This window comes from Choloepus didactylus, chromosome 24 (assembly GCF_015220235.1).
Source record: "Choloepus didactylus isolate mChoDid1 chromosome 24, mChoDid1.pri, whole genome shotgun sequence".
Taxonomy (NCBI): Eukaryota; Metazoa; Chordata; class Mammalia; order Pilosa; family Megalonychidae; genus Choloepus; species Choloepus didactylus.
Window position 1 is genome coordinate 21,500,026 of NC_051330.1, and position 25,627 is coordinate 21,525,652.

A 25,627-nucleotide genomic window follows, 5' to 3' on the forward strand; every position below is an offset into this window, starting at 1 on the left:
GGTCTTAATCCTTTACTGGAGTCCTTTATGAGGATGAAAGAGAGAGCTCAGAAAGATAGAAACACCCCACAACAAGCAAAGAAGAAACCACAGAAAAAAGAGCCAGAACAAATCCCTGGAGAGAAGGATAAGCAGATAACCATACAACTTCCCTTGTGACAGAAGGATCATAAAGGCCATTGGCCTTTCTTCATAGAAGATATCATCCTGTTGATGCCTTAATGGGACATTTTCATGGCTTTAAAACTGTAAAATCCAACCCCTTTCTGCTACATTGACTTTTGGCAGCTTTAGAAAACCAAAACACCAAGTGAGTGGGGAAGTCTTGAAGAACTGAGGAGAGAGAGAGAGAGAGAAATAGCTTGACTTGATTTGGGTTCCATTGGACTCCTACTCAACACAGGAAAAACTGCCAGTCAGGTCACGGGTGCTATCACCCACTGCTCCAAGACTCCTTGGATCTGCATGGTGTGGAAATAAGTTCCTGCCATCCTCAAGGAAGGAGCCACTGACTCAGAGTAAACCAAGTTATTTCCTGGGGAAGATGGATCAGAGACCCTACATTCCTACAGATAAAGAACTGCATGAGGACGTGGAAGAGGATAATAATGAGCCAAGTGGGAATAAAAAGTGAAAGCATGCAGCCAAGCCTCCCAGGCAATAGTTAAAAACAAGCCACAACCCTCACTCACCCTCAGTGGCTTCCACCTTCCTGTTCTCAGCAGCAAGCCTGGTCCCTCATTGTTCAATCAATTCTTGACTTCACTTTTGTCCCTCCCACCTGAACCTACACCCAAGCCACCCTTCCCATCCAGTCCAAACAACCTGTAGCACCTATCAAGTCTCCACAGTTAGGGGTTACTAAAATATCAGCTACCCAGCAACCACAACCCCATATATCCCTGTGCAAGTTGTTTGCACATGACAGCCAGGTACAGCCTGGGCACAGGTTTTGGGATTAGCACAGCTGGCAACTGCTATACCTAATTCCCAGGGGATGGCAAGTACAGTGCAACCAGTTGGTCAGGCCCATTTGGCCTCCTCCTCATCTTCATCCCAGACACCTGTTGCACTTTAGGAGTGCCTTCCAACATTGGCTCCTGGGATGACTCAACCCTGTGCATGGAACAGCACATTAGTAAAGGGTGGACCCACCACTTCTTCACCTGTTGTATCTTCGCTACCTGCTGGGCAAATGACAGACTTTGACTAACACAAGGCTAAGTCTGAGGAGAGAAAAAATATCTCTACATTGGGTTCAATCCTTCTTGTCATGTCATCTCCAATAGCAGAGAAATGAATGGACATAGAGGAGAGAAGCATTCTTGAAGAGAAAGTGGAACCAGTGTTCCGTGAACTAGCAGCCTTGGCTCCTGCCCCAACAGCACCACTTCCTTTGCTAATCATGGTGTCCAGACAGATGGGTGACTCAAACCACCACCAAAGCATTGTGATGCCCCAGGTCCTCACCCACGTCATTGAAAGATTTGTTACCAAGGAAGGAGCAGAAAATTTCCTGGTGGGTTGTTCTGTTACTGAAAGAGTCTGAGAAGCCACTATAGACTGTCCTTCCCACAGGGCAGAGTAAGAATTGGTCCAAAGGCCCTTTGGGAGGGGACAGACCATCTACTGAGCTAGATAAGAAGGCAAATCTCCTGAAGTGTGCATACTGTGGGAAGTATTTACCTGCAGAGCAATTCCATGGCTCCAGAATGTTCTGCTCCATGACTCACACTAATAGGCACAATGTGAGCTGTAGCCACCTGTTCCAGCTGAGGAGGAAGAAAATGAAAGAGTTTCAAGAAACTAACTATGATCAACTGTGCTGGAGTGGGCCCCATTGCAACTTATCTGACATTTCCCATGCCAAGATCCAGGGCAAGTGCCAGAAGTATCAAGAGGTCTCTAGCCAGATGTCAGATACATTATATTAAAGCACTCTACCCAACATCTCTTGGGCCTTTATCAGTGAGAGGTGGGCATGACAGTGTGACCTGGGCAAGCCCAATACACCTCTCCCTACTCCAGAATTACATATCAACTCTGTTCCTGTTAGGAACCCTAACTGTTGGAGTGCAGAGGAGCTATATGAATTCTTTGCTTCTCTTCAAGGCTGCCAAGAGATTGAGAGAGGTTTCATTCCCAGGAGACTGATGGACAGGCACTCTATACTTAAAGAAGAACATCTTATGAATGCCATGAATGGCAATCTGGGGCCTTCATGATTTGTGCCAAGATAAATGTCCTCAAGGAGACCTTATGTAGCCTCAGGTACAAAGAAGCCTAAGACAGATACTGCCCACTGTCCAGGTTATAACTTGGTACTAGGAGAGGCTTTGCAGGGAAGAAAGACCTGCCCCAATTACATAAATCTTCTGTGATGGGGATTAATGAGACAGGGAAGAGAAGTGCAAGAAATTGTTGCTGGGGCTATATGATGGCAGCTTTGAAATTTCCCTGCATTCTATTTTATTATTGAAATCTTTATAATTCTCACCACCCCCACTTACCCTAAACCAATCTTTTATCTTTGTAAAAGAGGCAGTCTCTTAGAGATCTAGGGCTTCCCAGCCTTAAGCTGTAGTAAAGGGCCAAGCCAGGGTCTCATTTTTTTCTGAGAAGAATATACAATATTTTCTATAATTTTTTCTTCAACAGAAAGAGATATTACTAGATCCAATATTCCCTAGATTTTGTCCTATGTGTTATCTTGCAGAAATTTTACTTTTATGTTTTATTTTGGGTTTATTATCCATTTTAAGTTTGTTTTTTGAAATGAAGTCTATATTTGTATTCTTTTTTCCTGCATTTGGTGGTCCAGTTGTTCCAGTACCATTTGTTGGACTTCTTTTCTTGAATTACCTTTGCTCATTTATCATAGATTGGTTGACTGTGGACTATATTTATGTGGCTGTACTTCTGTCCTCTGTATTCTGTCCACTTATCTCCTTTTTGATTGTTTTACCATTTCCACACTGTTTTAATCAATATAGTTTTCTAGTAAGTTTTTTTTGCTTGGTTTTTGTATATTGAACCACTCTTGATTCTTGGAATAAATCCTTTTTAGCCATGCTTTGTAAATATGCTGTTGGATTTGGTTTGCCTGTACATTGTTCAGTATTTTGCATACAAATTCAAAATAACTATTGATGGGTAGTTATCTTGTAGAGTCTTTAATATCAGGAAAATATCAGGAGCCATATCCCACATTGCCAGGGAGATTTACAACTCTGGAAGTCAGATTCCATGTTGGGGGGAAGGCAGTAAGTTCACCTACCAAGTTGGGTTAGCTAGAGAGAGATGGCCACAAAAGGTTTCAACTTGTGGAAATTATTTTGCATAGTACAGGCATGGATGAGTTTAAGTTGCCCCAAAGATTAATTCAGCCCCTCCTCAAAGAGTTTTGGATGGGTGCATGGACACTCAGCTTAACCACATTTCCAGTCAACTGGGTTTGGCTATGTGAAAGAGTTCTGGCTACTGGAAATTGTGCAATGGCTAGATAGTGCCTTTAGAAGAAGTGGGCTGTGTTTTCCCTAGGCCTTTGCCTCTTCCTACTGGCTGAGATATGGTAAGAATGGAGGATCTGCCTCAGTCACCCAAACATAAAGAAAATGTTGTGGATAGATGACTGAGCTGGACTATGTGAGAAAGAAAGAAAGTTCCAGCCATTGTAGTCCATTTTAAAATTAGGGCTCTCTTTGTTACAGCAACTTAACCTGTAACATTCTTAATAGATTTTGACTCTAATAGAAGTAAAATGTTTTGATTTAAATTTTTGAAAAGAATCAGAACAAAATATTATCCACAAAATACAATAACAAATGATTTCTACGCTGGTTAAGGATCTTGCCACAACTGCTGGGAGTATTGATGGTATAGCACCTTCATCTGCCAGCTCCACACATTATGCCTCAGCTCTATAAAGTCACCTTTCCCAAGGTCACACTCTAATAAACAATCTGCACACTTAACTATTCTCATGGTACACTTCCCAGAGAACACATCCTACAAGAGTGTGCACTGGAAGTGTTCCCAGAAAGCAAGCATTAGAATGGATTTTGCAGTTGGATTAGTCCCTGCCTAACTGATGATTAGGGTTCCATGGTTGCATGTAGGTAGAACACACATAGGTCCTGGTATAAGTAGATGGTCCAGTTGTTAACCCTTCACTGGTAGTGAATTGTGATAGTATACTTATTCAAGGGAAAGCGTGGGCTAAGAGTAACAAAACACATTAGGCATTTGAAAAATATGAAGAAATGGGAACTATAATGATAACAGAATTAGGTGGCTATTGTTAAGTTCCACTGATACGTCAGAAAAAGATAAGGAAATGCTGAGAGTGATTAACAGGCATTTGAAAACCAAGTTTGAGAGCCAGAGAGCCTCCTTGGTGAGATATATATAAGCTCTAATTGACTGCAATGGGAGGTCAGGGGAAGGTAAGACCAGAATCAAGACTTAATTGTCATTTGAGAAATTGTACTTTCTCTCTCACAGTCTCTGAGTTTTGCAGAGTTAGAGGTCCTAGTGCCCAAATGAAGCACATGCCCACCAGGGAACCAACTGAGATTCCCTTTGAATTATAAACTACAACTTCAGCCTGGGCACTTTGTGCTCCTTGTGTCCAGAGACCAGCAAACAAGAAGAGTCACCATCTTAGCAAAGGTAATTAATCCTATATTCAGGTGGTAGTAGGACAACTGTTCTACAATGGGGACAAGGATGAATATTTTTGGCATTCCTGTGATCCACTTCGGTGCCACTGGATAGTCCCTTGTCAAGTTGTGATGATAAATGAACAAGTGAAACAATACTGGCCTGAGACCAGAAATGAGGTCTGGTTCATATCACCAGAAAATTCACTGAGATCAGCAGAGATGCTAACTGTGGTTGAGGGAAATCTGGAGTGGATTGAAGAGGCAGGAATCAACTAGCATCAGTTATGACCCCAAGACCAGCTGCAGCAGCAAAGGCTATAGTTTATCCCCACCAACCTTCTTCTTCTAAGTTTACCCCAAGAGGAGAGGTCAACTGGAATCTTGGAAGAACAGCTCCTTGAATAAATATAAACAAGTGAATATAAGTTCAAGGGGTGCACTGTGGTAGACACAATGATGCAACACCCAGATGCCCCTCCAAGGAAGGACTTACAGCCTGAGCCACTAGAAGTGATATCAGCAGACAGCATTTGGCTCTCAGACATCTAAGGGATTGCCTCACCCAGTTATACCCTTCCTGGGGGGGTTACAAATCCAATGACTAATCAAGAGAGAGGTTTAAAAGCCCTGCCACTGTACTCCATTTTAACTCCATGGGATCAACCAAGACCATTAGACCACCCTTGCAGTTCAACTTTTCTCTTTGTTCCATCTTGCTTCCTGCCTTTCTTTCCAACCCATTTTGCTCCCAGAGGCATACCTTAATAAACAGCCAGTATGCTATAATTGGTCTGAGAATCTGCTTATCAGAGAATCCAAATTTTGACATGCACTTTATTCCTCATACTGCTTTAAACACTGTTCACATAGTTTCTAAGACACCATAGTCTTTTATTTTTTCTTCTATTTCATTGCCCACAATTACTTACTCTTTTTTGTCATCTCTCTAATTTCTGTAACTTAGCATGCCACAGGACTCAGTTTGCAGTCTTCTTCCCTTCTTTGTTTCCCCACACTCTCTTGCTGATATCAGTTATTCTTGTTGTTTTTAATTCCATGCAATTTGTTGTCAATGGAGAAGCCAAAGCAGTCATGTTTAAACAAATCACATCATATATCTGCTGAAAACTATCTCATGACTTCCCATCTCACTCAGTAAAATGCAGTTTTCTTTTTTCTTTCTACAGTGGTCTACAAGGCCTGACACTAGTGGTTGATTATCAATCCTGGATGCTCATTAGAATAACCCATAGGGTCATAAAATAGACCCAAGCCCCAGACCCACCACAGACCAACTGAATAAGAATGTCTGTGTATGTGTGTGTGTGTGGGGGGGGTGATTGTGAGATATGGTCACTAATAATTTTACATCTCTCTATAAAGGCTTCTGATATTTAATCAGATTTGGGAAGAACTGCCTTACCTTAAAAATTTCTTTTTTCCCTCTCTGATCTCCTCTTCTACCACTATGACCACATTTATTGAGCCTGCCTGACTAGACCATGTCCCATTCTTTAAATATGGCCAAGCCATGCTACCAGCTCTAAGACTCTGTTATTACTATTTTCCCTGCTTGGGATGCTTTTCCCCACATATCTGCATGGTTCATTCTTTCACCAATCTCAGGTCTTTGTCAAACTTCACTGTCCAACTGAGTTATTTTCTGACCTGCCTACTTCAAATTGTAACCTCCTCTTCTACATAAAGACTATTCCTCTTCCTTGCATTTATTTTCTCCAAAGTATGTATCATCTGTCATTTATATGGATTTACTTATTTATTTTGTTATTGCTTAGCTTCCTTTATTACTTTCCTATTGCTAATATAATAAATTACCACAAATTTAGTGGATTTGAACAACAGAAATTTATTATCTTGCAGTTCTGGAGGTCAGAAGTCCAAAATGGGTACCAGTAGGCTAAAATCAACTTTTCAGCAGGGCTGCATTCCTACTGGATGATCTAGGGGAGAATCTGTTTCCCTGCCTTCTCCAGCTGTTAGAGACATCTGGCATTCTTTGCCCCATGGCCCACTTCATCTTCAAAGCCAGCAATCACCTCACTTTGACTCCTGATTCTATCATGACATCTCTTTCTCTGACTCTGATCTTCTGCCTCCATCCTTCATTTATAAGAACCCTTGTGATTATAGAGGGTGCACAAAGATAATCCGGGATACTCTCCCCATCTCAAAATCTTAACTTAATCACATATGCAAAATCCCTTGGTCATGTAAGGTAAAACACTCACAGATTTCAGGGATTGGGATGTGACCATCTTTGGGAACCATTTTTCTGCCTACCACAATTCCTCATCTCAGATGTATCCTCCTCGAGGGCAGGAATTACTGTCTGTTTGGGCCACTGCTATATCTGCAATACCTAGAACAGAGCCTACATTTGTGTTTAACAATTTAGCTAATTAATTAGTTCATTAAGTGTCTCATGACTCCTCCAAAGCTAAGCTTTACTCCTAGATGCCCTGAGTATTTGGGGATTTTTCTGCCTTAACAAGCCATTTTATTAGGCACATGATACATATCTAGCAAATGATAGGCTAAAAGGAAATTCATTTTTTCATAGTGCTTCTAATAGCCTAAGTATGCTATCTTAAAATATTTTTGAATATCTATTTTATATTTGCTACCAAGTCCAAAGGGACAATCTCAGCAGAATCAAAGACAGATTCACTCATTTTAGAGCTCAAACCAGACATTTGGAATAATTTTAGATGAAGAAAACTGCTTCCAGATTCCTAGAACCATCAAACCACAGACAGATTAGGAAGAGATATCTTAAGGTCAGTTTATATTCCTCTCTTCAGAGGACATAAAAATTCTGCAAACTTAGGTTTATCTATTTCTAAGTGCATTTCCACTTACCTTTGAAAACTTTAAGAGAAAGTATTATATCTTATTTATTTTCTACCTCCAGTGCTTAGTACACAATAAGAATACACTAAGTATTCAATAAGGGTTTGTTGAATGACTTACTAAATAAATAAATGTAACATTCTTGATGTCCTACAACCTGGAGATGAAGCTAAAAGTCCCAGTTAGTATCACCCAAAGAGCTGTAGCTTCTCTTAGAAAAACAAAGACAAAAATATATAACAATTTTCTCAGTGATGAAGTCTCAGGACAGCAAGGAAAGTGATATTGGAAGTTGAAAATAGATTAATGCCTCTTATGCATTAGCAAAACATGTGATTATAGTATTACCTACCCTATTTTGTGATTATATAATTAATAAGCTAGCTACTCCAGGGGAAGAAATTGGAAAATAGAAGAAAAGGTGTGTGTTTTCAATGTAGGCTCTAAAAGGTGTCAGTGCTCAGAAAGCCCTCTCATCTCCCTACTACTGAATATACACAAATAAAACTGAATTAAAAATTCAGTAAGCATTACAAACACAGGAAGAACAAGTGAAATGAAATGTTGGATATTTAAAAAAATTCTGTAAATTCCAAAAAAAATCTCCTAAATATATAACAATTATATTTGTTTTGATACCAAGTTAACTTCAATAACATACACACATACTTTTTGTATACAGCTCTCTATCCCCAGCTTTTTCTTTGTACTTGTTACCAATAATACCTTTATATTTTGTACATTCCAAACCATAGATTTATAATTACTTTTCATGCATGTGGATTTTACCACATGTAGGAAGTAGGAAGTGGATTTGCATACCAAAAAATACACTGGCACAATAATACTGACATTATACTTACTCAAACCTTTAATTTATCACAGGTATTTATTTCTGCCATTTTGAACCACTGTGTTCTAGTTTTAGTTTGCTAATGCTGTGGAATGCAAAACACCAGAGATGGATTGGCTTTTATAAAAAGGGGGTTTATTTGGCTACACAGTTACATTCTTAAGGCCATAAAGTGTCCAAGGTGACACATCAGTAATTGGGTAACTTCACTGTAGGATGACCAATGGAGTCAGGAAAAACTCTGTTAGCTGGGAAGGCATGTGGCTGGCATCTGCTCCCAAGTTCTGGTTTCAAAATGGCTTTCTCCCAGGACGTTCCTCTCTAGCAAGCTTGCTCCTCTTCAAAATGTCACTCACAGCTGCACTGAGTTCGTTCTCTTTGAGTCAGCTCATTTATATGGCTCCACTGATCGAGGCCCACCCTGAATGGGTGGGGCCACACCTCCATGGGAATATCTCATCAGAGTCATCACCCACAGCTGGGTGGGGCACATTCCAAGCAAATCTAATCAGCACCAAAACATCTGCCCCACAAGACTACATCAAAGATAATGGCTTTTGGGGGACACAATACATTCAAACTGGCACATTCCACCCCCTGGACCCCAAAATGGCATTATCTTTCCAAATATAAAATACATTCATTCCATCACAATATCACAAAAACTTAAATCATTTCGGTAGCAAAAGTTAAGTACAAGATCCTATAAAAATCAATCATAGGCATGGTGGGTCCTAAGGCATAATTCTCCTTAGCTTTGGATCTGTGGACTTAGAACAAGTTATATGCTTCCAATATACAAAGGAGGGACATTCATAGAATAAACATTACCATTGCCATAAGGAGAAACTGAAAGGAAAACAGTGTTAACAGGACCAAAACAGTTCCTAAAACCTACAGGACAAACTCCATTAGATTTCAAAGTCTGATAGTCATTTACAGAACAACATTGCATCCTTGCGGCTTGAGAGAGTGGGAGTCTAACCCTTCCTAAGGGCCTTTTTGGCAGCCCTTTCCTCTCCAAATGCTTACATGAGTGCTCCAACATATTCACACATTGGGGAGACCACCTTCTCGGCCCCACCCTCCTCAAACATCGGGGCAGCACCCAGATTCCCTTCCATCTCCTGGGCACATGTTCAACCCCTTCAGAACAGTGTGGTGGCAGCCAGGCTCTCCCCATTCCCCTGGGAATGTGCTCCACCCTCTTTGGGACCTGAGATAGCACAACTCTTCCAGAGCATTGAGGCAGAATGCCCACCCTTGACCTCTGGGGCAAACTCACCCTTTCCATGTGTGTGGGCCTCTCCACTCTCTCAGCCCAAGGCCTCTTAACTCCAGACCTCAACCTCCATGGCTCTGTCTTTGAAGAAACTTTTCCTTCAATTTGTTCCTTGTCTGTCCCCTCCAGTCCAGACTGGCAGCAGCTCTGTCTATAAAGATCTCACAAAAATTCTGTTGGCTTCACATGAAGCACACAGGGGTCAAAGCCATCAGACAATAGGACTTTCCACAAATCCTTTCTGCTTAACTCCTTCTCCAATCGTGGCTTGTTCTGAAATGGCAGCTGGATTCCATATTTGGTTGCATCCCCATGTTGGGCTGTAGTTTCTGGGGTTTCACCCCCTGGAAGCCTGTAATTTTCCAAGCCATCAACTTCTGGTTTCTTTGAACCCAAGAGTTCAGTTCTAAGTTTTTCTCTCTCTGCTCGCATTTTACTATAATTTGTAAGGAGAAGCCAGGGTACATCCTCCACATGTACTCTGGAGATCTCCTCAGCTAAGTGTTCCAGGTTGTTGCTTTCAAATTCTTCCTTCTGTGTGACACCAGGGCTCAATTTTGCCAGATTCTCTGCCACTTTAAAACAAGGATTGCTTTCCTTCAGTTTGCAAAAATACATTCACCATTTCTGTTCAAGCCCTCATCAGAAGTATCTTTAGAGTCCATATTTCTTTAAAGCAGTTTTGGCCTTTTCTATCAAGCTCCTCACAATTCTTCCAGAATCATCCCGTTAGCCATTTGAAAAGCCATTCCAACATGTTTGGTATTTGCAGACTCAGCAGCAAAAGCACCCCACTTCTCTGGTACCAAAATCTGTTCTAGTTTGCTAATGCTGGGGAATACAAAACACCAGAGATGGACTGGCTTTTATAAAAAGGGGGTTTATTTGGCTACACAGTTACAGTCTTAAGGCCATAAAGTGTCCAAGGTAACACATCAGTAATCAGGTACCTTCACTGGAGGATGGCAAAAGGCATCCAGAAAACCTCTGTTAGCTGGGAAGGCACGTGGCTGGCGTCTGCTCCAAAGTTCTGGTTTCAAAATGGCTTTCTCCCAGAACATTCCTCTCTAGCAAGCTTGCTCCTCTTCAAAACGTCACCCACAGCTGCACTGAGTTCCATCTCTGAGTCAGCTCATTTATATGGCTCCACTGATCAAGGCCCACCTTCAATGGGTGGGGTCACACCTCTATGGAAATATCCCATCAGTTATCATCTACAGTTGGGTGGGGTGCATCTCCATGCAAACTACCTAACCCAAATAGTCCAACTTAATCCCCACTATTATGTCTGCCCCACAAAGAATATGGCTTTTTCTGGAGAACATAATACATTCAAACTGGCACAAAGGCCCACCCTGAATGGGTGGGGCCATGCCTCCATGGGAATATCTCATCAGAGTCATCACCCACAGCTGGGTGGGGCACATTCCAAGCAAATCTAATCAGCATCAAAACATCTACCCCACAAGGCTACATCAAAGATAATGACATTTGGGGGACACAATACATTCAAACTGGCACACACTGTTTAGTATCCTCTCTTTTCATTCTGAAGAACATATAGCGCATTGCTTGTAGGGCACATGTAGTGGGGATGAACCACTTTTGGTTATCTGGTAATGTTTTTCTCTCCCTCAATTTTGAAAGAAAGTTTCACCTGATATATAATTCCCAGCTGGCAACTGTTTTCTTAAAACACATTAAGTATTTCAACCCACTGACTTTATTCCTTCATTGTTTCTGATGAGAAATCAGCACTGAACCTTATTGGGACTCCCTTGAACCTAACTCACTGCTTTTTTCTCAGAGGTTTCAGAAGTCTCTTGTACTTCGCATTCAGTAATGTGATCAATAAATGACATGGTTTATTTTTCTTAATGTTGCTGATGTGTGGTGTTTTCTGATCTCCTTGGGTGTGTATATTCATTTTTTACCTAAGCTTGGGAAGTTCTCTGTCATTATTTCTTTGACTATTCCTTCTTCCCCTTTCTTTCCTCTCCTTTTGGGACTCCTGTAATGCATACATTGGCACATTTGGAGATGTTTCAGAAATCTCTTATTTTCACTTTTCACATTTCTTATGTTTGTTGCTCAGCCCTATTCATTACAATTGTCTTTTCATTTTGTTCACAGATTATTTCTTCTGCCAGCACCAATCTGCCCTTGAAACTTTTCTGAACACTTTTTATTTGTGTTATTATTGTGTTCAACTCCAGTAGTTCTGTTTGGTTCCTTTTAAAATTTCTGTGTCTTTACTAAGATTCTTATATCTCTCATTCATTTTTTCCCTTAAATCCTTTAGGTCTTTCTTTGTATTTTCCTTCATCTCCTTGAGCATTTTAAGATCATTTTTAAAGGTTTTATTTGGCATGTCCACATTCTGGCATTCTTCATTGTTGGTTGCTGAATTTTTATCCTTTTCATACAGATGGGCCATCATTTCTTTTCTTTGGCTTGTACTCTTGTTGCACACTGTACATTTTAATATGTTAATGCTGGTATTTATTCCCCAAAGATGTATGTTTCTTGATTTTGTAACCAACTGGTGATAAAATAGAGATTTTATTGAGCATCATCTCCCCTATCAGGGATGCCTGCACAAAATGAATGTGGTGTGCATGGTTCCCATTGTCATTCTGTGCCTGTGTCTGCTCCTGTGCTTTTCCTTCTTAGTTGTTTTGGATTTCTTCTATTTTCAGGAGTTTGTTTGTCCCTCTGTTTCCAAGGTAACACATCAGTAATCGGGTACCTTCATTGGAGGATGGCAAAAGGCATCCAGAAAACCTCTGTTAGCTGGGAAGGCACGTGGCTGGCGTCTGCTCCAAAGTTCTGGTTTCAAAATGAAGCCCACAAGTCACTGCTCATGAATCACTGCCTCTATAATTCTTACATGGTTTTCTTTGCCTTAAGCTGCTATTGCATGTATGGCAAATTCTGGGTTGAGGGACATGATGAAAAGGGCTTTCCCAAGTCTGTCTCTTCTGCTGAATTAGGGCCAGTCAACCACACAACTGTACAGATTAGCTCCAAAATGCCCTGGATAGAAGACCAAGTAAGTCACCAATTTCAAAGCTGAGTTCTCTTGGCTTACCCAGAAAATGCACTTCTTCCATCTAACTTCTCATGCAGACATGTGGAAGGGTACTGTCTTCAGTTCACCTCTACCACTCAGGATATGTTGAAATAATGGCTGCCACCACTGCCTCTGTAGGGTGGGTTGAATCAATGGCCACATTTAGAGTGGGGGTCAAGCAATCCAAGACATTAATCAAAAGCTGTGATCAGTGCTTAGCTGTGTGAAGATTTTTACATCCCTTTATGTCACCAGCAAGCTTGTCAAAGGTTGGGCCCCTTGTGGGGTGCAGCAAGAGTGAGATATGTATGATAGTATCCAACTTGAAGTGTGAGGTGTTTTCCATTTTTTACCATAATTTGTCAGACTCTTCTGCCCACTCTTCCCTGGATGCTGTACAGTATTCCTCTGGTTCCTGGAGATTCAAAATAGCTGTTTCAAATGGGACTTACCTGTTTAATAGTTGTTATGGTGAAAGGACTGAGTCTTGGAGCTCACTATTCTGCTTCTTCTCACAATCTACTGGTCACATGCATCTATTTTTGATCCAGGAATTTATGTCCTACATGCTCAAGAAAAATGAGTGTCTAGGTCCACCAGCTCAAGTATAGCAATTTTAAAGGAAATTTATTTTTCAACATAGCTAAAATATGGTAATAAACACAATGTCAATTATTAGAATGAATATCTACAATATGGGCAATAAATCTGGTGGAACACTCCTAGCAAAATTAAAACTAAAGTAGCAAAAAAAAAATAAATAAATAAAAGAATAAAACACCCCCAGCCAAAAATATATGGTGATCAAAAAAGAAGTCAGCTGCAAAAGAATACGTAGTATATGATTCTATTTTTATGGAGGTTGAGTATTCATAAGTCAGTGTCTGACACACAAAAATTGGAACATATGAAAGTATTAAACAAAGAGCAAAGACATATATATTCAGACAAGCTAAAGCAGAGAAAGTTCAAATCCATCAACTAGATGGGACAAAAATGTTGACATGTTTTCAGGCTGAAGGAAATCATCCCAGATGGATACACTGGGTGCAGCAAGGAAATGAAAGGGTAAATATGTGGGTTCAAGGAGTCAAGAAAATGTAACTTGCCAAAGTGTGCACAACCCTTGAGTTGTAGATCCTGCCTAGAAACATAGGCTGTTTGGCTCTAGAGGCAGCAAGATTACCCACCACTATTTGCCAATCATTCTCTCTTATGGGGGTGTTGGGGAAGAGAAGCCCTCTGTGGGTCAGTTTGAGTAGAATGATGCAAAATTACTCAAGTACTCAGAACTGTGACAGTGACATAGCAATTACAAAAGTTACTTTTGCATAAGTCATCTAAATGAATAGTTAAAAACAATCACCTTTAAAAGAAATCCATGGCCGTGTGCAGCAATATCCAGATAGATATTTGGGTAATTGTTCATATAAATGATCTGTCAACTAATCATGGGAACAAGATAGAATGTAAACAGTTGAAGATAGATTTTGAAATCTCTAGGGTAATATATAAAATTATTGAGATAAGATTTAATAGCTGAAAATCTACTAGATAGTAAAAAAGGAAAAATATACTTTATCAATGCAATAGAAGAAATATTGGACAAAGAAAAAGAGGGACAAATAGCAAAACAAGAGTATTTGAATAGACAGAAATTCAACATTTGCTGCTAATGACATTAAACTTTCATGAACTGAATGACCCAATTAAAGCACAAAATTTGTCTATTGTTATGAAAAACTGAAATACCTAATTATAAGCCCTTGATAAGTAATAATATTTAAAATAAGCAGAAAAATATACATCAAAAATAAAATTTTAAACAAGATGGGAAAATATAAAATGCAAAACAAGCCAAAAAAAAGTCTTTATAGCTATATGGCTGAATTCTAGTAAAGCAATGTAGACCAGATGTAGGAAATATGGTTCCCTATAAAGAGGAAATTTTTTATCATGATAAGCAAGTTGATTTAATAGGCAGATTTAACAATTGCAAATTTGTTTGCACCATGACAGACCCTCAAAATATACTACAAAAATGACATAACAAAAAGGAGAATTTCTAAAATTCCAATATCATAGTTGGAGTTATAAATAAAATCTAATTACTATATACAAAACTTGAGTAGCACAATGGACTAACTTGTCTTAAATAGGACATACAGATTATTGCTCTCTGGGTACATAATATTTTCAAGTACATTTTCAGCATATGTCAAAATAGTCCATTTACTAGGCTAAAAATCAACATGCCCCAGCTGTTAAAATCATAATGACTATGTTGTTTGAGCAGAGTTGAATTAAACTAGTAATCAATGACATAAATGTCAGTGGAATTTCTAAGAGTCATGGAAGATCTTTTGCTTTACTAGAGCCATCTTGAGCCAATTAGCTATTTGAAATTACAATGGTGCTCTATTTTAATGCCAAGGTTTACATACCCAGGGATTTTCTCTAGTGCCATTTCTTCCCTATATTTTAAACTAAAACTGAACAAAGATGGCCTGGTTAGAAAACAGAATGATTCCTGCCATGGTCTTAATCATCTCAGGTTCCCACTCATCCTTGCCTTTACCTGAAACATGACTGGATCCTTACCAGAAGCCCTGCTTTCCCTCTCCAATGTAAGAAAAGACAATATTAACTTAGTGTTTGTTGTCACTGTTTTCTTTTCCTCCTCTTTATGCCTCTCCATGAGTCACCGCAACTCTGTCCTGCTCTGCTAATTTTTAATAAAATTGAAACAGAATATACTGATAGGGTTGTTACTTACACGAGACCAATGCCAAGGTATTATTGATTATTCATTGACTTGAAAAACTCAGTCCCAGCAGTTTTAAGCAGGATTGATAATTGTTAATGAAAGTGCAGAGTGATTGGATTATAGCACCTAGTAGAACTGATGTCAACAAAACAGGAGTGCTCCTCTTGCTCCCCTAAGTTTCAATATGCAGAATACTAATTTAAATATTTAAATAAATTTAATTATGGTTAGCTCTGCTTATCTTAGAAGTTGCATATTTTATTATGTTATTGCTATTTAATTAATAATAACATATATTTGCCTATTATCTTCTCTGCTAACCTCTGTGCTACACATTCAGGTGGTACAAAGTAAATAAGTGAATCCTTGTCATAAAAATAGGATGACATGAGCCCTTATACTTCAGGTGTAATTCTATGGATTTCTCACAGCATGTTTTGAAAGAAAATATAAGCATTTTTTTTTTGCAATTCACACATGCAGCTTCTAGTCCTTTCTGTGCATATTTTGAAATATTGACTTAACTTTTAAGTAAACTAAGTTTTATATGGATGTGTGGATGTAAATATAAATGGAAAATTATACAAATAATTCTTTATATTGAAAATGCATTCTTCAACTTTATGCATTAAAATAAATGCTATTTTCTTTTATATTTTGTGGGATGGGAGCACCTGTGCAATATTCTAGTTACCCCTGGAATACTTTGCTGTGCAGAGATCCTCCTGCCCCTTGCCAATCTGCAAGTAAAGAAATGATCTAAGTTTTAGAGGCTGTATACAAATCATTTCAAAACATTTAATGTCATAATATTTTCAAAAGAAAGTCCCATTAGCAAATGCAGAGCCCTGGATTTTCCTCTTACATTTTTTTATGTGTTTTTAAAAACAGTACTATAGATTTAGGATGGAAGAAATATAAGTGCTGAACGGATCACATAATTGCTTTTGTCCATGATTTGTAATTCTTATTGATTTATTTTTATTCAACATAGACACCATTTTGAGAACTGGCTCTATTTGAAATATTTTCTAAATTTTTAATTCATAAGGAGTGTATTTTACAAATTCTCTATGTAAGGAAGTCATATATCAAAGATGGGAAAAAGCTTCTCAGAGCTATGAAGCAAGTAGCAGAGTTGAGGCATAAAACATATCTCCCTATGATGGAATGAAGTTTCAACTGATGTATTGTCACATGTAAATTAAAGCTAGAGACTTAACATTGATTCCTGAGTGCAGCATAAGAAAGACTTTATTCTGTGTTCAAACAATAAAAGTCTGTTGTATTTCTATAATATGACAGTAGTAGTCTGATAATTGTCTTGAAAGGATAGTCTGATATGTAGAAAATGTTAAGAAAATCTTCCTGAGGTGTCTACCTTCAGTGTGAAACCAGTTTCACTATGTTAGATCTAGTTTAAGTATTGAAGTGGACATTTTTAGCCAACTTAATCATATGATGCTATCATTAAACTTTCAGTGAACAGTGAACAGTTTGGCGTAAAACAGCAACAAGAAAGATAAAACTTCTTAGTGTACTCTTTCAAAGATGCTCAAGGAGGGAAAAATGAGAGAACTTATAATCTTGCAAGCAGGAAGTCGGTCTGAAAGTAACTGCTTTCTGGCAGTTATCAAAGGCTCTCTACGTCATAAATGGTCATATGGATCACAAGAAAAAGGGAACAGAATGTGAAGTGTGGGGCATCATTAATGTTCCTTTAGAGAATTTGAAGGTGGAAGGATAAGCAGATCTGGAATGGTCTATTCCACATTTTCAAGTCATCCAGGAAATAAATCATTTAAGCTAATCCAGCACATTATGTGCTGTTCATGGGGTTTATTAAGAATTTAGTCTAGGGGCCCACAAGTGAAGGGGCTTCAAAAATAGGTTAAAATTTCACAACTTATAGTTTCAGTTATGAAAAGAAACATTAATAAGGCATTGGCTGTGAATTGACATCCATCTATTTTTCACAGATTTACCAACAATGCGCACATTTACACATAAATATAAAACAGCCTTTTTATGTATCAGCTTATTCACATTCTGAATTATGTCCAGCTTGCATGTTAAAACATATTTTATTCAACACAGAAGACTCAATACATTTCATCTTATTCAACTTCAAAATATTTTAAATAATTACTGATTCCCACAAATAATATCAACTTTTAAAAAGATGAAAGAAAAGATACCAGCAGCTGTTATTCTTATTTTATAGGCCTGTGGACATATATTGTGGTGAAATTAATGAGTGCATGAATCACCTAATCAATAGACCAGTCCATCACTTTTTCAGGTAAGGTCATCACACTTAGCTAGTTTTTACTTCCAAATATAGAATTGCATATTGGTAGTAATAAAATTAGTATAAATTTAAAAATTAAATAGTACAAATGAAAGCATAATGTAATGCAGAAATAAATCATTCTATAAAATTCCCACAAAGTATCCAATTTTTAGAAATTTTATATCTCCAAAGACCTTAGTATTGAAATATTTTTAAAATGTTAAATTAATGGTATTGGAGATGTTTCTTGGAATCTTTTTCTCAGGATTTCAAGTATGCCATATATTGCATCTAAGTTGATCTTAGTTCAATAACACATTGAGTGAACTTAAAGTATTTTATAGTAAAATGGTGGAGATATGAGATAGTCAAGTTCAATCAATTTAAAATAGTAAAGAATCTTTCATAGAAAACATTGTGACTGAAGTGTTAAGAGAAGCCAGAAATGTATACTTTATATCTGGTATCATCAAGGGCAGTTTTGTTTTTAAAACATATTGTGAGATACATCTTACTTACTTGTCATGGTTTGCTAATGCTGACCTTATGCAAAATACCAGAAATGAATTGTCTTTTATAAAGGAGGTTTTCTTTAGTTACAAAGTTACAGTCTTAAAGACATAAAAGTATCCAAATTAAGGCATTACCAGATGATACTTTACTGAAAGATGACTGATGGCTTCCAGAAAAACTCCCTTATCTGGGAAGGCAGATGGCTGGCATCTGTTGATCCTGATTTGTGTTTCAACTTCTCTCTCAGCTCCTGTGCATTCTTGGTTCTTTCTGCCAGGACATTTCTCTCTAAGCACCTGGGGATTCTGTGTTAGCATATCCCAGGGAAAATTATTGGCTTTGTCTTGGAGATAAACATCCATCTGTCTGCATCTCCAAATGTCTCTAAGCATCATTGTCAGCTCTTCTCTCCAAGCTCATTCTGTTTGTGAGTTATTTTCTAGGACAACAGTGATTAAATCAAGACCAACTCTGAATGGGCAGCATTCATATATTCATGGAAAAAATTTAATCAAACATTTCAGCCCCAGTTGATTGAGTCACATCTCCATGGAAACACAAACTCAAAAGACTCCAACCTAACCAACACTAATATATCTTCCCCTAGAAGGTTGCTTTAAAGGATATGGCTTTTGAGGGGACAAAATATATCCAAACTGGCACATTCCAAACCCTGGCTCCCCAAAAGACCTATTCTTTGCACATACAAAATACATCCATTCCATCAAAATATCATAAAAGCTGAAATCTATTCAGTAAAAATAGGTAAGTACAAGACCCCATCAAAATCAGTCACAGATGTGGTCTTATCCTAAATCAAAATTCATTCCTCTCTGGATGTGGATCTGTGAAACCTAGAACAAGTTATCTGCTTCCAATATATAAAAGAGGGACTGTCATAGGATAAACATCCCCATTGCCTTAAGGAGAAACTGAAAAGAAAACAGGGTTCACAGAACCAAAACAGTTCCTAAAACACACAGGGCATATATTATTAGATTTCAAAGTCTGAGAGTCATTTATCAAATGACATTTTATCCTTGCAGCATGTGAGAGCAGGAGTCCAACAATCTCCAAAGGTTTATATGGAAGCCTTTTTCCTCCAAATACTGGAGTGGGAGCTCCAACATATCCATGCATTGGGGAGACTACATCCTTCTCAGCCCCACCCTCCACAAGCATCAGGTTGACATCTGACTCTCTTCCATCTCCAGGGCACATGCTCAACCGTTTCAGACAGGCTCACTCCAGTCACCAGGAAGTGTGCTCCAATCTCTCTAAGGCCTTGGGCAGCAGCACTCTTCCTGAGCATTGAGGCAGAATTCCCACCTTCTGCCTCCAGAACAAACTCACCCTTTCCACATGCTCCAGTTGCTCTGCTCTCCTTCCCAGAGATTTCTTGACTCCAGACCTCAATTTCCATAATTCTGCCTTTGAAGAAATTTTTTCATCTATTTTTCTCCTCCATTCCCTCCAGCCAGACTGGCAGTGGTTCCATTTATATGGATCTTGCAAACAATTGTTGGCTTGGCATGAAGGATACAGGTGTCAAAACCGTCAAGACTTTCCACAAATCCTTTCCTGATAATCTATCTCCTTTCCTGGATTGTACTGAAAAGCAGCAGGTTCCATGTCCAGTTAAATCCTCACATGGGGCACTGTCCTCTGGTGTATCACTTCTTGGAAGCCCAGAGTTTTGCAGTCCATTGATTTCTTGTTTCTTCATACCAAACAGTTCAATTCTTTGTGTATCCCTTTCCTCTCACATTTTTCTATAAGCTGCAAGGGGAAGACAGGCTGCATTTTCAACTCTTAGTTTTAAAATATCTTCAGCTAAGTATCCCAGATCATCACTTTCAAATTCTACTTTCCATCCAAAAGCAGGACTGATTTTATCAAATTCTGTACCACTTTAAATCAAGGATAGCCTTTCTTCCATTCAACATTTCTGTTCAAGTCTACATCAGGGCAATCTTTAGAGTCCATATTTCTACCAACAGTCTCTTCAAAGCCATCTAGGCCTTTTCTATCAATCTTCTTACAATTCTTCCAGAATCTTCCCCATCATCATTTATAAAGCCATTTCAACATGTTTAGTATTTGCAAACTCAGCAGCATCCCACTTCGGTGATATCAAAACCTGTTCTGGTTTGCTAATGTTTCCATTATGTGAAATACCAGAAGCTGAATGGCTTTTATAAAGGAGGTTTATTTGGTTACAAAGTTAAAGTACTGAGGCCATAAAAGTGTCCAAACTAAGTCATCAACAGATGATTACTTCACTGAAGGACAGCAAATGGCACCCAGAAAAATTCTCTTAGCTGGGAAGGCAGGTGGCTGTCATCTCTTGGTCTCAGGTTGTCTTCCATTTCCTCTCTCAGCTCCTGTGCACTTTTGGTTTTGTTTCCCAGGGCATTTCTCTCTAAGCACCTGTGGATCCTCTCTTAGCATACCCCAATGCAAATTCTGGGCTTCATCTCATATCTAAAAATCCTTCTGTTTGCATTGCCAAGTATCTCAAATCATTAGATGCTCTTAGCTTCTCTCCAAAATGACCCTTTCAGCTGCTCTGAGATCTATCTGTTTGTGAGCTCTTTTATAAGACCCCAGTGATTAAATCAAGACCACCCTGAATCAGTGGGGTCCATGTCTCCATGGAAATAATTTAATCAAATATTTCAGCCACAGTTGAATGAGTCACATCTCCATGGAAACACACAATCAAAAGATTCTGACCTAATCAACACTAATACATCAGCCCTCTCACAAAATTCCATTAAAGACTATGGCTTTCAGGGGCACATACAATATCCAAACTGGCACATTTTCACTACTGTCATAATTTTCACCATCAAGGGAAAATTTTAACCCCTTTCCCTTGTCTGTGTTAATGCCAGAGCCTCTTCCGTGACAGAGAGAAATGGGCACAACCTCATAGACATACACCAGCATAATGGGGACCCAAGAACAACACTGCTGCAATAACTGTGGAGGCCATGTCCAAGAAAGTCACTCCGCCTGCCATAGTCAAATTACTCCTGTGCTTGAAGGTTGTCTTTCCCTCACACCTTTTGAGGATCTTCTTGCCAACACAAACAGGGATGCGGTGTGACCATGGAAGGAAAGGCAATGCCAACCATGGGGTAAACCCCAATGGAGAACCAATCTATGCACCCAGTGGCCAAAGAATTTTCTCCTGGCTCCCTGGCTTCTTCCCCAGAAGGACAGCAAGCAGGGCTGAAGTGCTGCAAGTCTGAGATCTCTTTCAGACAAAGCCAACAGAATTCAAAACCACATTCTGTAGAGGTATTTTGGTTACATATTCTGTCATTCATTTTGATGATATCAGCATGGCATCCTGGACAGACTTAATGCCATTTGGTTCAGATTATTGCCCCTGTCTGAGACTTGAAGGGTGTATGGTCCTAACATGTAATCTCTGCACCTCATGCTAATGGGCCATATAGCAGGTCTCTTTCAAATGTCAGGCCAGCTTGCAGTGGTCACAGAACTTAGTCTGGCATCCATCTCTATTGCAGGTCAGCCAGGGTCAGCTGACACAACTGCAGGCAATGATGCTGTACCTGCAGGACTGGGCTGGCCTCATGGCATCAGGGACAGAGGCCAGGTAGTGACATAGGAGGAACACTTCATACTAGTGAACTGTTGACCAGACTATAAGCATCAGGCAGGTGGAAACATTGGCTTCACTCTGGGTGTCAGATGTGCACCAGCTATTTCTGTTTTCCAGGCACAAGGAGAGAAAGAAGCACTCCCTGCAGGAGCAGTGCAGGCAGCTTTTTGAGTGGATTTCTGGGACTGCTCAGATGTCAGCCACAACAACCACTGCACATGCACAACATGATCAGGTTGGTGACACACTCCACAGGATCTCCTCAAACCTCAGTTGGCCACCACCATGGGTGCAGCTCTTGGTGTCTGATGCAGCCCTGTGTAGAGGTCTGGAGTTCAGAGATGTGGAGTTCTTCTTGGGCCCTGTGCTGATTTTGATGTACTGTGTCCCCAAAAATTCCATGCTTTTTGATGCACTCTTCTGGGAGCAGATGTATTAGTGTTGATGAGGTTGGAACTTTTGGATTAGATTTTTTCCAATGATATGTGACCCACCAAACTGTAGATGATAACCCTAATTAGATAATTTCCATGGAGATGTGGCCATACCCATTCAGTATGGTCTTTGATTAGTTTACTAGAGACCTTTATAAGAGCTCAGACAGGAGCTTTCTGCTGCAGCTTCCAGAGATATTGTAAAGACAGCTGTTGAAAGCTGATGATTACATTTTGGAGAACACCACTTTGAAATGCAACCTGGGAGTAACAGATGGCAGCCACATGACTTACCAGCTAACAGAGATTTTTGGGATGCCATTGGACATCCTTCAGTGAATGTACCCTATTGTTGGTGCCTTAGCTTGGACATGATTATGGCATTAAGACAGTAACTTTGTAGCCAAATAAACCCCATTTATAAGAGCCAATCCATTTCTGGTATTTTGCATTCTGTCAGCATTGGCATACCAGAAGAGAGCCCTTGACTTGGAAATGTCATGGGGCAAGTGGTGCCCAGAACTGCCAAAACACCCATCATCTCAGCCCTCTTAGAAAGTGTCCCACCATTGCCACTTCCTGAGCCACCCTCCTGGAGATAGAAAATGACAACACATTTTTAATGCACAGCATGAGCAAACACCTGATCAGGATTGTGGAGATTTTCCATTCCCAGGTCCCTAAATACTCCAGGACTTAAAAACTTATTCTAAGATTTAACTTTACTCCCATTTTAAGTTAAAAGACCAATAAAAACATTGAAAAGTGAAAATGTCTCTATCACCAGAAATGACATCCCAGTTATCTGTTTATTTATATTCTGTTCATTATTGCTGTGTACATACTTGTTAGCAGTATATAAGAATTATGACAGATCATCTTTGGTTATACATTTTTCAGTTAATATTTAAAGATATTTTCTGATTTAACATAGCCATCATAATTATGTTTAGAGTTGTGTGAAAAAATGGAAGCTAAAAATCATAGAATTTTCAGCCACAACTTTTATCTGATAAGTATGTGCACATGCTAATCTGTTGAAAAGAACTCTGATTTCCCTACCTACAAATCATTACAAATGTCTGAATTCAGCAGTTCCAGATCACCTCACAGTCCTACATTTTAATTTATTTTTCATTAATATGTCAAAAGGCAAGTCTCTGAATTCATTGCTGAATTTTATGGTAAAGCATTCTTGTTAGTTGTTTCTCCCAGTCTGATATTTCTGGTGTGAACTCCAGCTGAACACTTTTTCACCTTGATTTTAGTGTTGTCATTTCCTCAGTATGAGAAATAACATTGATGAATAAATTGAAAACACCAAAGACTTTTATTCATTCTCTATATACATAGAATGTATTATACAAAGTGGAACTTCACATATATTCTACACATTGCTTTGTAAGTAAAGAATTTCTGACATTATTTCATTGAATAACCACTCCATCAAATATTACATTTGTTCTAGAATATTCTCCTCCTACAAAGGATATTTCTGTCCATTTATATGGTTTAGGAGTTATTCCTATTCTGAGATATACTTGTATACCAAAGGCTGGAGCTGAGCTAAAATTTATTATAGGTAATCACAGACACAGGTTGCATCCTAAAATAGTAAAATCATCTTATTTAAAGATAGATTGCAAATAAAAGCATTTACCAATTTATTACACTGACAGAGATTTATTACAATCCTGTGTGAGTTCTTCCATTTATTTTAAATGTTAGAGCTGTGGCTCAAGACTCTTTCATATACAGAACATATTTAATGAGATCTTTGATGTTGTCCAGTAGCAAAATAATGTCTAAATGTTTCTCCACATAGATGGGAGAAATGTTTTCTCCTGTGTTAATTACCTCATGTTGTCTGAGACTATCAGTGAAGTCTTTCCCACATACATGGCAGGTGTATGGTTTCTTCTCACTGTGAGTTCTCTCATGTAACCTAAGGTTTCTGCATCAATTGAAGGATTTCCCACATAGATCACAGACTTATAGTTTCTCCCCAGTGTCAGTTCTTTCATGTTGCTTAAGTTTTCCACTACACTAGAGGATTTCCCACATAGATGGCCAACTTGTTTTCTCACCAGTGTGAGTTTTCTCATGTAGCCTAAGTTTATCATGTAGATAGAGGGATTTCCCACATAGATGGCAGACATATGGTTTCTCCCCAGTGTGAATTCTCTCATGTTGTTTGAGTGTAGAAGTATCAGTGAAGTCTTTCCCATATACATGGCAAACATATACTTTTAATCCGGTATGGTTGTTCTCATGACATCTGAAGGTGGTAATATCAGTAAAATCTTTCCCACATCCATGGCAGGCATATGGTTCCTCCACATTGTGAGTTCTTTCATGTTGCCTAAGGTGAAAACTTTGAAGGAATTCCCACATAGATGGCAGACATATCATTTCTCCGCAGTGTGAATACTTTCATGTTGTCTGAGGGAACAACTATCAGTGAAGTCTTTCCCACATGGATGGCAGCCATATGGCTCCTCTCTAGCATGTGTTTTGTCATGTTGTCTAAGGCCAGAACTGCTTCTGAAGACTTTTCCACAGAGATGACAGACATATGACTTACCTCCAGTTTGAATTTGCTTATTTTGACCAACAAATGATTGATAATTAAGAGCTTTTTGAAATAGTTATTTACATTGGGTCTCTTTCCCATGCCTGTCATTGAGGAATGAGTGAAATCTTCTCCCAAATCACTGCTTTCAAGGGGATCCTCTTCAGTGTAAGAAATCTGCTGGTATAAATGAAAAGAGAGAATGTTAATGGTGTGTACTCGTATTTATTAACACAATTCTCTAGTGTAATCATTCAGAGAGTCTCCAGTTATACTTCATCATAATAGTTCCATGTACATGGTGTACTACTTTCTTGTATGTGTATATTTTCCCTTTTTTTTATCATCCCAACTTCAGACCTATCTAATCAATTTAGAAAACTTCATTATGTTTCAAAGATTATGTATATGAATGACGTATATGCAATTGTCCTTTTATAAGACTTCAGGTTATGGTTTTGAGCACAGGTTAATTTTTCACTTAATTGAAACTTCCCACAACTTTTTGATGGGAGAGTGAATAACACCATCTATAATTACTCACATGATTATGATGAATGCCTAAATTATTCAGTCCTATCTCTCTAATTGGGAGACACGTTCTCACCATCATGAAGCTTACCTTTTCCCGGTTGGTAGATGTGTCCTTCTTACAGATATGTGGCATGGTT

The 25,627-nt window shown here is 38.9% G+C and overlaps 1 pseudogene; it reads left to right on the forward strand.

Annotated features, from left to right (window-relative positions):
• The first annotated feature begins 497 nt into the window (after window positions 1-497).
• On the forward strand, window positions 498-2,287 carry LOC119519943 (annotated as a pseudogene).
• The last annotated feature ends 23,340 nt before the right edge of the window (window positions 2,288-25,627 follow it).